This window comes from Heliangelus exortis, chromosome 2 (genome assembly GCF_036169615.1).
Source record: "Heliangelus exortis chromosome 2, bHelExo1.hap1, whole genome shotgun sequence".
NCBI lineage: Eukaryota > Metazoa > Chordata > Aves > Apodiformes > Trochilidae > Heliangelus > Heliangelus exortis.
This window is the reverse complement of record NC_092423.1, coordinates 20,862,427-20,874,768: the sequence shown is the minus strand read 5'-3', so window position 1 is coordinate 20,874,768 and position 12,342 is coordinate 20,862,427.

Sequence of the window (12,342 nt, the reverse complement as noted above, 5' to 3'; positions counted from 1 at the left end):
AGTGACTGTGGCACCTTATATTTTGCTTTGACTCTGATTAACCCTGTTAAGCATGATTTTTGTGTTTTTATGCATGTACCTTTGATTTCTAAAATCCATGCAAGTTGGTCTTCATGCCCATGTTCCTGAGGTTGGTGACATCCTATGCCTTAGCAGCTGTACTTTGGAGATCCTCCTGATAAAGGTGTTGAATCCAGCAGGAATGTGTTGTGGATTGGTAAAGCATGTCAAGAGTGTGTCACTGTTTGCTGGTAGGAACTCAATTGTCTAGTCAGGGTCCCTATTTATCACCTTTTGGCTATAGGAAGCACAAGTATCAAGAAATTAAACCCTTCAATATTTTCATGCCTAGGCCACTTAATTTTATACATCTATTCCATAGTGCTTTCTAATCTTGACTTGTTAGTAAGCAAACAAATCAGCCCTGACTGCGACTGAAATCACACTGGGATCTATTTCTAGCCAGTTGTGATGCCTTGCCCCTGATGACTCCTGCATCCTCTGATACTTGTGGATTATGCAGATGTGTTTTCTTTCACAAGCTGTGTGCTAGACTGTCCCAGTTTACTGTGATTCACAAAGGAGTGTGAACATTTTGATCCCTTGGTTTTAATGTCTTTCAGACTTGTGAAAAATTCACCAAATTAGACTTTTTCTTTGGTCCCGTGGTGACATAATATTGTAGCTGATGCTGAAGAAGAATGTGTGGGTAGAGGATTATAGATAGTCTGATGTTTTACTTAAAAACATGTTCTACATAAGAACATAAAGAGGTTTCAGTTTAGCCAAGGACAGTGAAGTCATGGTTCTCTGGAACTGTGCAAGAACACAGAATCAGCACCAGTCACCTCGCTGCCATTGAAACATCCAAGTTGTTTCAGAGAAAGCATGGGAGTTGTCTGAAAGACTCCATTGGGGGGGTGTTCAGAAGGCTCTCTTTCCTCCTAGTGCAGTGATGAAAAAAAGAAGTGAATTAACTTTTTGCTTTGACAGAGTCCACAATCTCACTTCTTGCAGCTTCTGTGGAGTCATGATTTATATTTTCTGATTGTGTGGATGACACTCTAGGATTCAGCATTAGTAAGTTTTAAAACTCCTCCTGTTCACTTAACTGTAAAGTAGATAATTGTCACTTATTAACTTAACTTAATAAGCTTGCTCTTTCTGAAAACAAACATGCTTTTTCTACTCTTGAGCATTTCTTATCTTCCGGACAATCAAGGTTTCCTGTAGGGGTTGGCCATTCCTTCCGAGGTTTCAGAGTCCCACTAATCACTTTGGGGGGCAGCTTGATTTCTCGAACCAGTCCCTAATTTTGCCTCTTGCGGGAAGTAGACTGACTCCCTTGAATTTGTCTATCCTAGAGCCTCAAAATCACATCAGATTGTTGCTCAGGTTTCTTTATCCAGGCCAGATAGAAGGTAGAAAGCAACTAATTTTTTATCTGCAAACAGTACTGAGCTGAAAAGCGATCAGTGGGATCCTGTATTTAAGAAGCAGGAAAACAAAGAATATAGATCCCAGTTTTTCTATATATGTATTCAGTTCCATATACTATACAAGTTTCTTAGGTAGCTATGCCCCTCTGTCATGTACTTTCTCATACTTGATATTTATAGTTAGCATGTCCATAAATACTAACAGTAAACCATAAATTTAATTAAGTTTATATAGAGAGATACCTATTTCTTTAGACATTTGCACTCTGCTGATTGTCCTTCCACAGTAACACAGATGTCTTGTGGAGCCTTTAAATTGTTTTTAGAACACAGACAGTCCTGCTCTTGAATGTCTGAAGTTCTGTCTGCCCCTCATCACTGGTTCAGTCACAGAACTACTATGATTTGGCTGAGTATTTTTCAAGTCTCTGTAATGTCACTTTGGCCTGCAACGTACTCTTCGTATAGCACCTGGTTATTGTGAACATAATTTTCTGATTCATTTTATTTTTTTGTTCATCAGTGGTACAGTTTCACAAAGGAATCAACCAGGTTTCAACCCTGGAAAAAAGCACCTCAGATCTTGGGGAATGAAACTGAGTTCCAAATGGTCTAATGATACAAGCTGATGGTTTTATCTTGTTATTTTTAACCCCTACAGGAATCGGATGGGCAATCACTTCAGCATGTGTGGTAAGTCCATCATAAACTTTCAGGAGTGGTTCACTCTACATTGTGCATTACTTTTAAGAACTTATTAGGTTTATGCAATTCCAGAACTCATTTCAGCTTTCTTTCCAACCAGACCATGCACTTAACAGCTTTTGCAGTCTAATTTGTCTCTGATAAAAGTTTTGTACATTTTTTGAACTCTAGTATGTCACTAAGGATTTTGGATGATGGGTAGATAGATAGATAGATAGATAGATAGGTAGGTAGGTAGGTAGATAGATAGATAGATAGATAGATAGAGGAAAGGTAGGAAAAAGGTGATTGTTAATGTAAGAGCAGGTTATTCCAACCATGCATCCATCTACCTATCTACCTATCTACCTATCTACCTATCTACCTATCTACCTATCTACCTATCTACCTATCTACCTATCTACCTATCTACCTATCTACCTATCTACCTATCTACCTATCTACCTATCTACCTATCTACCTATCTACCTATCTACCTATCTACCTACCTACCTATCTACCTACCTATCTACCTACCTATCTACCTACCTATCTACCTACCTATCTACCTACCTACCTACCTACCTACCTATCTACCTACCTATCTACCTACCTATCTACCTACCTATCTACCTACCTATCTACCTACCTATCTACCTACCTATCTACCTACCTACCTACCTGTCTACCTACCTGTCTACCTACCTGTCTACCTACCTGTCTACCTACCTACCTGTCTACCTACCTACCTGTCTACCTACCTACCTGTCTACCTACCTGTCTACCTACCTATCTATCTATCTGTCTATCTATCTGTCTATCTTTGTGTCTAGATTCTTTAGCTGTTAGTTTATATGTTCTGAAGTGAAAGTGTTGTTTCTACCACTTTTTAAGAAAAATAAAAAACAAACAAAAAAATTAAAACTGTGACAAAATATAACAGAAAATTTCTCTGACCATAAGGATGTAATTCAAGAATACCATGGATTGTTAAGAATATAAAATATATTCTGAGAGGGGATCCAATTTAATTTGCAGCGGTAGTGGATCAAGGGTTGGACTTGATGATCTCTGAGGTCCCTTCCAACCCAGCCAATTCTATGATTCTATGATTATTTTTCTACAGTGAATTAATGTGAGCACATAAATTGCAAGGAGCTAAAAACAGAAACTAGAACTTTTGAAGCATTACTGTATGGCTGCAATTTTTACCACACCAGGTAGGTTATGACTCTAATCATATCCAAGAACAAGTCAGTCAGTCAGTGCTGCCAGGAATGTCCTATTTGACATATCCTGGCCTTGTCTCTGAAACTAAGCTGCTAGAAAAATATTCTGTTACCGAATGGTTCTAAGGACAACAACCAAAATCTCATAATCAGCTCTCAATTTCTTTCTCATACTTTACTTAAGGAGGTAATTCTAATTGCTTTGTACCATTTATGTAGAGCAAATAGCATAGATTTAAGTGTCTAAAAGTAAAAGCTTTCCTTTGGAAGTTATTGTTTTTAAATTGTCACACTGTGCTGAACACAATATTCTGCTGGGAATGCCTGGCTGTCTTATTAGACTGCTCTTTTAAGAAGTAGAATTTGTAATAGATCTTCTAAGAGTCTCACCTAAGCACAATCCAGTATATTTCTGTATTTTCATCATGTTATCTGTTTCATCAACCTGTTCTCTCATCATATTTTTCAGTTATTATTATCAGTTATTATTTTGGGCAATTTTAGTGATTTTTTTTTTTTTTTATAGAGTTTACATAAAGGCAACACCCAGCTAAAAGAGAATTACTTTCATAAAACATGGTGTCAGAAATGGGTCCAAGTGTAGCATATTTGTAATTCTGTTGGGAGTGTCCATCCTGGTCTTCAAAATACTCTATTTAACAAGTCTCTTTCACTGACCCTTTTTTCTTATTTAATTTATTTTAGTCTTTGGGGGACAAAGTGAGTCTTTTCCTTCTCCCATTTGTATTGGCTCATTTTCAAATAAATTAATAGCTCAATTGCAGACAAAAATGTGGTGATCTTGAAATGTTTCTCCTGCTCGCTGTCTTACCTCCTATGCCTTCTTATGTTTGCATTTTCCTTTCATTTTTATCCTAACAAATCTCAGCTTTACTTATCGTACTTCCCAACAATTCTTTCAGTCTGTAGCCAGCTGTGTGACCCATGACTCTCAGTATTTGGAAGTAATTGTTCACTGTGGAAGACTTTCTGCAAAATCCTTCCATGGTCTGCCATAATCTTGTTGCCATCATTACAGTCCATGGTCACTTGATTTGTTTGGGTCTGTTTTCATTACTAAGTTTGATTTTTAAAATGCTTCAGAACACTAATGGGTACTTTGCAGTTCCTCCTCTTCCAAGTTCAAAGAGAGTTGTTTTGCTTAAATGGTTTCAGCATGTTTTGAATTTGAGTGTATTTTAACAGTGATAGTGTCCCCATCAGCTATTGGAATTCAGTATAATGTCAGTTTAGTGTCTTGTCATCTCACCTATATAAAGCTGGTGCTGTTTTCTCTTTATGATCTTGGAACTCCTTCCTTTGTTTTTTCTGGAAGAAATTTGAGTCAAATTTAATGAGGTAAGTGATCAGAATTACTTTCAGTTCACATTTTTTATAAAAGGCAGGGTAAGCATCACACAGTAAATCTTGTAAGCTTAAAAATCTTAAAAAGACTTGGTGAGTGAGGTACAGTAGTCTTGGGTATATATTATGAATAAAAATAGGTCCTTCATAAGATCATTATGAGCATTCCAAACCTAAAGAGTTTCTGTTTCATTTGAGAAGGTTGGTAAAGCAGGATCTTTAGATATTTTGTCAGGAGGCTGCTCTATTCAGGTATTGATAAATATGTCACTTCTAGCATGTGCTTTACATGGAGAGTAATCCTTGCTTCACTAATTCTTTGGTATTTCAATTGATTGTAACTCTCAGTGCAAAACTGTAAAGGGTGTTGTGCCATAAAAGGGATCTTGGCTGCAGATCTAGCCTGCCATAATTACCCAGAAACACTTATTTTGTCTGAGTTTCTCAGCTAAATTGGGCTTCTTATCCATAAATCACTACAAGTATTTGGGTTATTTTATTTTTAATACTTGTATGTCTATCAGAAGTAGAAGCTGTTGAAAGGTATCTTTGGTAAAACACAAAATGCAATAGTCGATTTTTTTGGGTGATGTGCTTCAGAATAGCAATGACAAGCAAGAGACCATGATGAAATGGATTTAATTTCCCTTCTTAGTACTTCATTGCCAAATTTTTGAAGCATTGGATTCACCGGAAGGGGGCATGATGTGGGGTAGGGTCTGAAGGACTTAAGGGTGGTGGAGAGAGTGAAGGAAAAAAGAAAAGTAGCACTTGAGGTGGATGATGCAATCAGAAGAGATGATGACTCTGTGCAAGTAATCTCTGCTCTTAGTTTGGTTTCTAGTGGGACACGTGCTTCTTATAGGGAGGATTCATTCATAGAAACCCTCAGTTGTCAGTATACCACACAGTATTTTACAACGGTAAGAAGTAACCTCTTTGTATTATAAAAGAAGTGAAGTAAGCCAGGGCTATGAGTGAAATTAGAATTATGGCATGTTCTGCAATGTCCAGAGAATTTCAGAAGTTTCCTGCTTTGGGTGCAGTAGTTAAGTACCTCACCCAGGAGAATTATCAAAACAAAAAAAATTAAAGATATCTTTTGGAGAGTATTCTGAGGCCTATGGCACGCGATATCCTGAGCACTTCAGTGTTCATCTTCAACTGCTTACATTTTCACTGACTGGTTTGGAGCAAAAATCAGATTTTATGATTTATGAAGCATTCCAACTTTCTTTACCCCTATAGCTACGTTTGCTGCTCACCTCTTGGCTCTCAGCCTTAACAGCATAAAGGAAGCATGGGATGTATATATGTAGCATGGTTTACTATATCCTGCTTTGCTGCCTCTGTGACATTTGCTGATTTGGTTTCCTGCAAAAACTGATACATCAGCTCACTTCTGGTCATAGATAACAGACAGGAAGAGCTGCCAGGACTCCCAAGAAGAATAGTCTGTGTAAATCCTCCTTGCAGCACAGAGCTGAGTTGAGTATTTTTATTTTAGGAAGAAGAAGCAAATGGTATGTTTTGATACTGCAGAAGGAAGCTGTTCTCAGAAAATACAGATATTTTAAGTCGTTCATGATTTCAAACCCATTGCTCTACAGAATGCCTTGATAAGGTGACAATGTCAGTATGAAATGAGAGAGAACAAAGTTTTCATATTGTTGGCTGTCTTGGTTGCCTGGCAGGCTGCCATAATGGGTCTGCCTGAGCAATTACAGACTGTACTGGTTGAAATAACAAGTGGCAAGAATTGCTGCTGTACCTTCAGAAACAGACTGTGAGGATCTCTTGTACTGAACCGAATGCTAGAGATACCTAATTTCTGGGATTGCTAGTGGAGGTAATCCTGGTGTAAATGCAATATAGCACAGCCAACTATTAGTCAATGAAACCCCCATGATTTATCTACAGGCTCTCACAGTGCATGAAATTACAAAAATGCTTTGAAGTCACAGAATCACAGAATATCAAGGATTAGAAGGGAGTCCAACCCCCATGCCAGAGCAGGACCAAAACTAAGGCAGGACACTCAGAAATGTATCCAGATGGATCTTAAAAGTCTCAAGAGAAGGATACTCCACAAACACAGTCTTAAAAAGTTTCCTTTTTTGAAACCTGTAAGCTTGGACATCTATGAAAGGGTGAAGATATTGAATTAAAGGAAAGATACTGGTCTTGACAAAAAGTGTGTCCAAAAAAAGGAAAAACTTGCCCTACTGCAAAAATATTCTATCAAAGTACTTGTTTCCATTTGACTTTTGCTGGTTTAATTGCCATTTAGTAATTTTTGAGAATTTAAGATTAAGCAAATGAATAGGTTTCACTCAAATTTATGTTGATGCTGGACTTGCACTGAAATGATGCATCAAAATAATCCAGCCGCAACCAACCTCTTGGTTCTAGCTGAGGCACCAGGAAAGGCAAATAACCCTGCCTGGTTTGGGATTATTATGCCTTTCCTCTATGCACCTTTTAATTTCTACTGGATGTCCTTTCCCATGTGTGGTTTGGGGTTTTGGGTTTGTTCTGTTTTTTACTTTGACTTACATAAGAAATGTCTTGTCCATCTATGGAAATAACTACAAAAGTTGGAGCCCATGTCACCCATGAACAACTTGTACCTGTATGAACACAGGAGATGAAGGTTCTCCTGGTAACAGGACCATGGCTCTTTGGCCTGGGAGGAGGTTACAGGACAATTTTGTAGGAGAAAAAGAGAGAGTGGATGAGTCTCTTCAGCCCTATGATGCTGTTGATGTCCAGAGGTGCAAGGATTGATCCCACGACTGATGCAATAGTAGGATACAATAATCACAGAAAGTAGTACCCTACTCTGAATTGCTTTGTAGGGCAGGACATCTTTCAGCTAGACCCCACCATGAGTGCTGCTGCTGACTGTTTTGGTCTTTAATGTGGTTTTCAGAACCACGTTTGAATTTTTCTCTCAGCTGCTATGAGGAAAGCTTTTATGCTCTCACCTTACTGCTCACTCTGGAAACAAGTTTTATGATGAGGAACGTTGCAGTCTTACATATGAGTGGACATCATTTTACAGGTATTAATTGACCTACACGGTACACTACATCATCACGCCTTATAGCAGTGAAATGATGCACGTGGTGACTGCGCCGTGTACCATAAACACACAGAAAGCCACGAGCTGAGGTTGAATTCTGAGAGCTCTGGTTTCTAGTCCTGTTTGCACATTATAAGAGTGCTGTTTCCCTGGATTCAAAATCTTTTGGCATAGCTCCCAGGAATCTGGACTAGTTCCCTTACAGATTTTGCTAAGTCAATATTCATAAATATTCTCAAGGAAATGCCTGGTGAGACTGTTACAGAGTGGTACAAGACATTTCACTTAAATCTCAACATTTTGAAATATTTGAAATATTACAAACCAGTTGAACAAATAACAGTGAAACTGGCTTTTTTCATTATGTATACAACAGGTACAGTTTGGCTTTAATGCATTGTGAGATTTTCTGACTCTTCATAATACTTCCCAGTAGGAAAGAAAAAGGTCATTCGGTCTCCCTGCTTTTTCATGCCAGTGCATTTCTGCTGAAAATGCATCCCAGTGATGAGCTGAAGTGATAACTATCATCTACATGCTTCTGGCTTGAGTCAATCATTTCACTACTGGTTCACTGAGTAGTTGTCAGATGGCAGGTTCTTTGGGGCAGTTCAGCAAGTTGCTGCATTTCTTAATAACTTTAGAGCTCTTGACAAATTTCTCAAAATTCAAGGCGAGGCTGTTGGATTTCCCAGAAATTATGATTAACAGGCTTAGACTCATGCCTCAATGTGTCATCAAAACTTTGCAGGAGAAGGTGAGCAATTTAAACTTCTGTCTTCTTTTTATAGTTCTCCCACAAAGACAGCACAGGAGACGCTGCACCAAGAGAAGGTGGTAATGTGTTAATCTCTTGGGCTGGAGGCCAAAGTGAGAAGGCTTTTTACTGCAACTCCAACAGCCTCCTAAATCCAGGTAAGAATTAAGCCCCAAGGTGTCTTTTACACCATTCTCAGCCTCCAGCTTCAGTTTGTGACTTCTCACAGAGGACTCAGCATCATCCCAGCCCCTCCTCACCCTGCTTCCTCTGCCTCTGTCATGCAACTCTTCCTCCTTCACACATACCTTTTCATACCACAAGCTAGAAACTTGTCACATGGCTTTCATTTCATTTGAAATAGGCTCGAAGGTAGAACAGCTTTGAGACTGTCTGAGGAACTTTTTGGCTTTTCAATACTCTAGATACACATCACTATATTTGCTCCTCTGGGCAGACAAGGGAGGTCGTAGTAACGATCTCATTTAAGTGTGAGGAGGTGAGGGCAGGGATAAAGTGAAACACAGGACCACTAAGTTAGGTGGTGGCTTTATGCCGAGCTGTGTGTACATCAGGACTGGCAGTGTTCCCGGGTGACACTGCAGTGACAGGACCCGTGCTGTGCCGATCTGACCTCCGCTGTGGGAGGCATCTGTCACCCTACGCGTGCCCAGATCCTGCTGCAGCCTGGTGACTCATCCCACCCGTGGAGCCAGCCTGACAGGCGCTCCTCAAACCAGCTGGGTGAGCTGTCTCTGAATGCATTAAGGGTTTAGGACTAATCAAAATGGTGTTATTTGGTGACTAAGCAATAATGTCAAATAAAACCATCATTATGGGAGAGGCAAACCTAGCATGTTTATGTGCAAAACACAGGGTGAGCTGCCATGGGGCAGAGGGACATCTCATGGCTCTGGCACTGGGAGGAATGTTCAGTCTGTTCTGGCATGGGTAGAACTGAGGGGTGCAAATTTTGATCTGTTCTGCAGGAAGTATTACCAAAAGAAAATTCCTGTTGTTGAAATTAGAATAAAATATGACATTCTGTCAAATAAGATTTTTTTCCCCACTACTGTAGTGAAAAATGCCATAATATATACTCAGTGACTGTTTAGTTTACATAATACTTCACAATATTTCAGATTTACTGAGTTAATTTTCTGATTAAAAAAGATATTAAAATCTGAAAAAATGGTGAAAGCATTTCAGGCAGCACAGACTTAAGGAGTTGATTGAATATAAGAGGAGGTTTGAATATTAAATCGGAAATGTAACTGCAATTCTCAATGCCTTTAGTGAAATAAGGTATATTTTCTTCCAAAAACCTAATATTCTGCCCATGGATGCCCTGTACTATGGATAGCAATTCATAAAGTTGAAGTTAGCATATGTTAAACTTCTCTATAAATAATCTGACTAACATTAAGGAGAGTATAAATTTAAAAAAAAAAAAACCCTGCCTTTTAAAACTAATATTATTGCTTAATTTCATAGTTCTTTGGGAAATTGCACTGAAACATGCTTTTTTTTTTCAAATAAAATTCCTCTGTCACATGTGTTACTTTGCTACAGTAACTGTTATGAATTTATGTTCACAATGGCACAGAGTTAATGGCACACTGATTGTGGACATAGACTTTTCTTTTTCTAATAAAGAACGTTGAAATGTTGCTTTAACTAATACCCAACAGAAAGCTCTTAAGCGGTGGTTTAAAGATTTCTCAGGTATCCTCATAATACTGACAAGAATGCCACAGTAGTGAGAAAGGATCAAATCTGTGGTTAAGGAATGTGGCCTATGATTTTGTTCATAATTAGATTATTTGAAGTAATGTAACTATATTAAAGTTATAGCAAATAAATGAAGAAACACCAAAATACCCTTCTTTCCCACAAGCAAAGCCAATGCAGATTTTCTACCTGGCAGTTACTTAACGATCCCATAATCTGCTCAGAGGAAGTTTCTTTTTTAATAGTGTCTCCTGCTGATCTATTTCTGTCCTAAAACATGTTTGTTGCTGAAGGACCTTTGACAGTTCTTTTGAGTTGGCTGTGACAATGGGTAAGAAGACTGTTGTCTTTGAAGTAAACTGAATATTTTTATGCTTGTATGATGACATGGCAAACAGAAACAACAGGCACAATAGCTCTGTGTGGATTATTCTTTTAGATTTCTCTTTCATGTCTCAGCTTTCACCTTTCATTTCTAAAAACAAGCCATCCTCTTTCCTGATAAGAAAACTTCTTCATCCTTAAGCTATCATATTTCTGCTGCATCTCTTTTTGTCCATGATAATTAATAAGAACTAAGCGTAGACCTCAAAGGCAGCAACTGCTACCAGTATGTTATGGCATTACATTGATTTCAAAGGGTGTCTGCTCAGCTCTCAGTGAGTTCTAAATTTTGCTGAACTTTGCAATATCCACATAGTTGGATATTATTTTGTATGAAGAAAACCTTCAGGGAACACCCAATTACAAAAACATTCAGTACTGTGAGAATGTTGTTTATATACTCTAGGATGAGTGCTGAAATGTTTATAGACTTCCGTTATGGATAACCCATTGTAGCATCAAAAAACCCTCTCTTTAGTTTCCAGGCTGTTCTCTGAAATGCATATAACTTAGAAATTTTCTAGGTTTGAGATAAAAATTCATGTATACACTAAACTGTTGGCTTGTATAGGAAGATACACAAAGTATGTCTTGGCTCTTCACCAAAAAGTCCCTAAAATAATATGCTAATTTAAAGATATGAACAACTAACTAAGGACATCTTACCTGTATTTTATACAAAAAAGCTCCCATCCCCCAATCCAATATCTAGCTGTATTTTTAGAAACATGACATAGTACCATACCAAGGAAAAATCAAATTAGAACTGATAAAAGGCACATGATATGATCCATGTAGGCACACTGGATATTCTACAGCCACGGATCTTCTCTCCTGGGCCACTTGAGACTCCACTATGATGACAAAAAAAAGAAACCTTCTAGAATTTCTTTACTTAACACAAGCATCTGAAAACATTGGGCTATATTTATTTTGGCTTTAACAATGGGGGTGACACACATTGGTAGCTGTAAGCAACCAGAAATTCAAGGGCATGGTATTTTTTCTTTATTTTCGTAGTGTGGATCAAGCATAAACTTAACATAAAATGTTAGAAATTGTGTGAGTATACATACAGTCCCAATAGTTATATATATTTATAAAGCAATAATGCATATGTAAGAAACAATTTTATTCTTGCTTTGCAATAAAGGCAGAGTGTTGGAATTTTAAATGTTTTTTAAATTTAACACCCAGATAGAAGACTGCCTTAGCTGAATTTAAAGTTAATGTTGTACATTATAGTAATGATATCCTCAAGAGACTTAATAGGTAAAGATTCTATGATGACAGATATTAAAGCCTTGATTATTCTCCTTTCTAAAATATTTTATTATATTTTGCTTGTAGAAATCAGAAACCTCAAAATCTATTTTTGGATAACATTTCAGAAGAATCTGATTTGTATAAAAAAGAAACATTAACTTTACCAATGCCTACTTTCTTCCCTGCTTAATGTCTTGTTTATATAGCTTCTTAACATAGTATAGGTATTACAAATTATACACATTTTGTTCTAGACAATATGTTTAACATACATGACAATGTAAACATTAGAAATGTATAGACAACTACTGATTAAATCTGAAGTTCACACCTGAAGCATCAAAATGCATATTGCATGAAAATCTGAAAGAACAGATAATAATCCAGTTGTTCTGCTTCAAC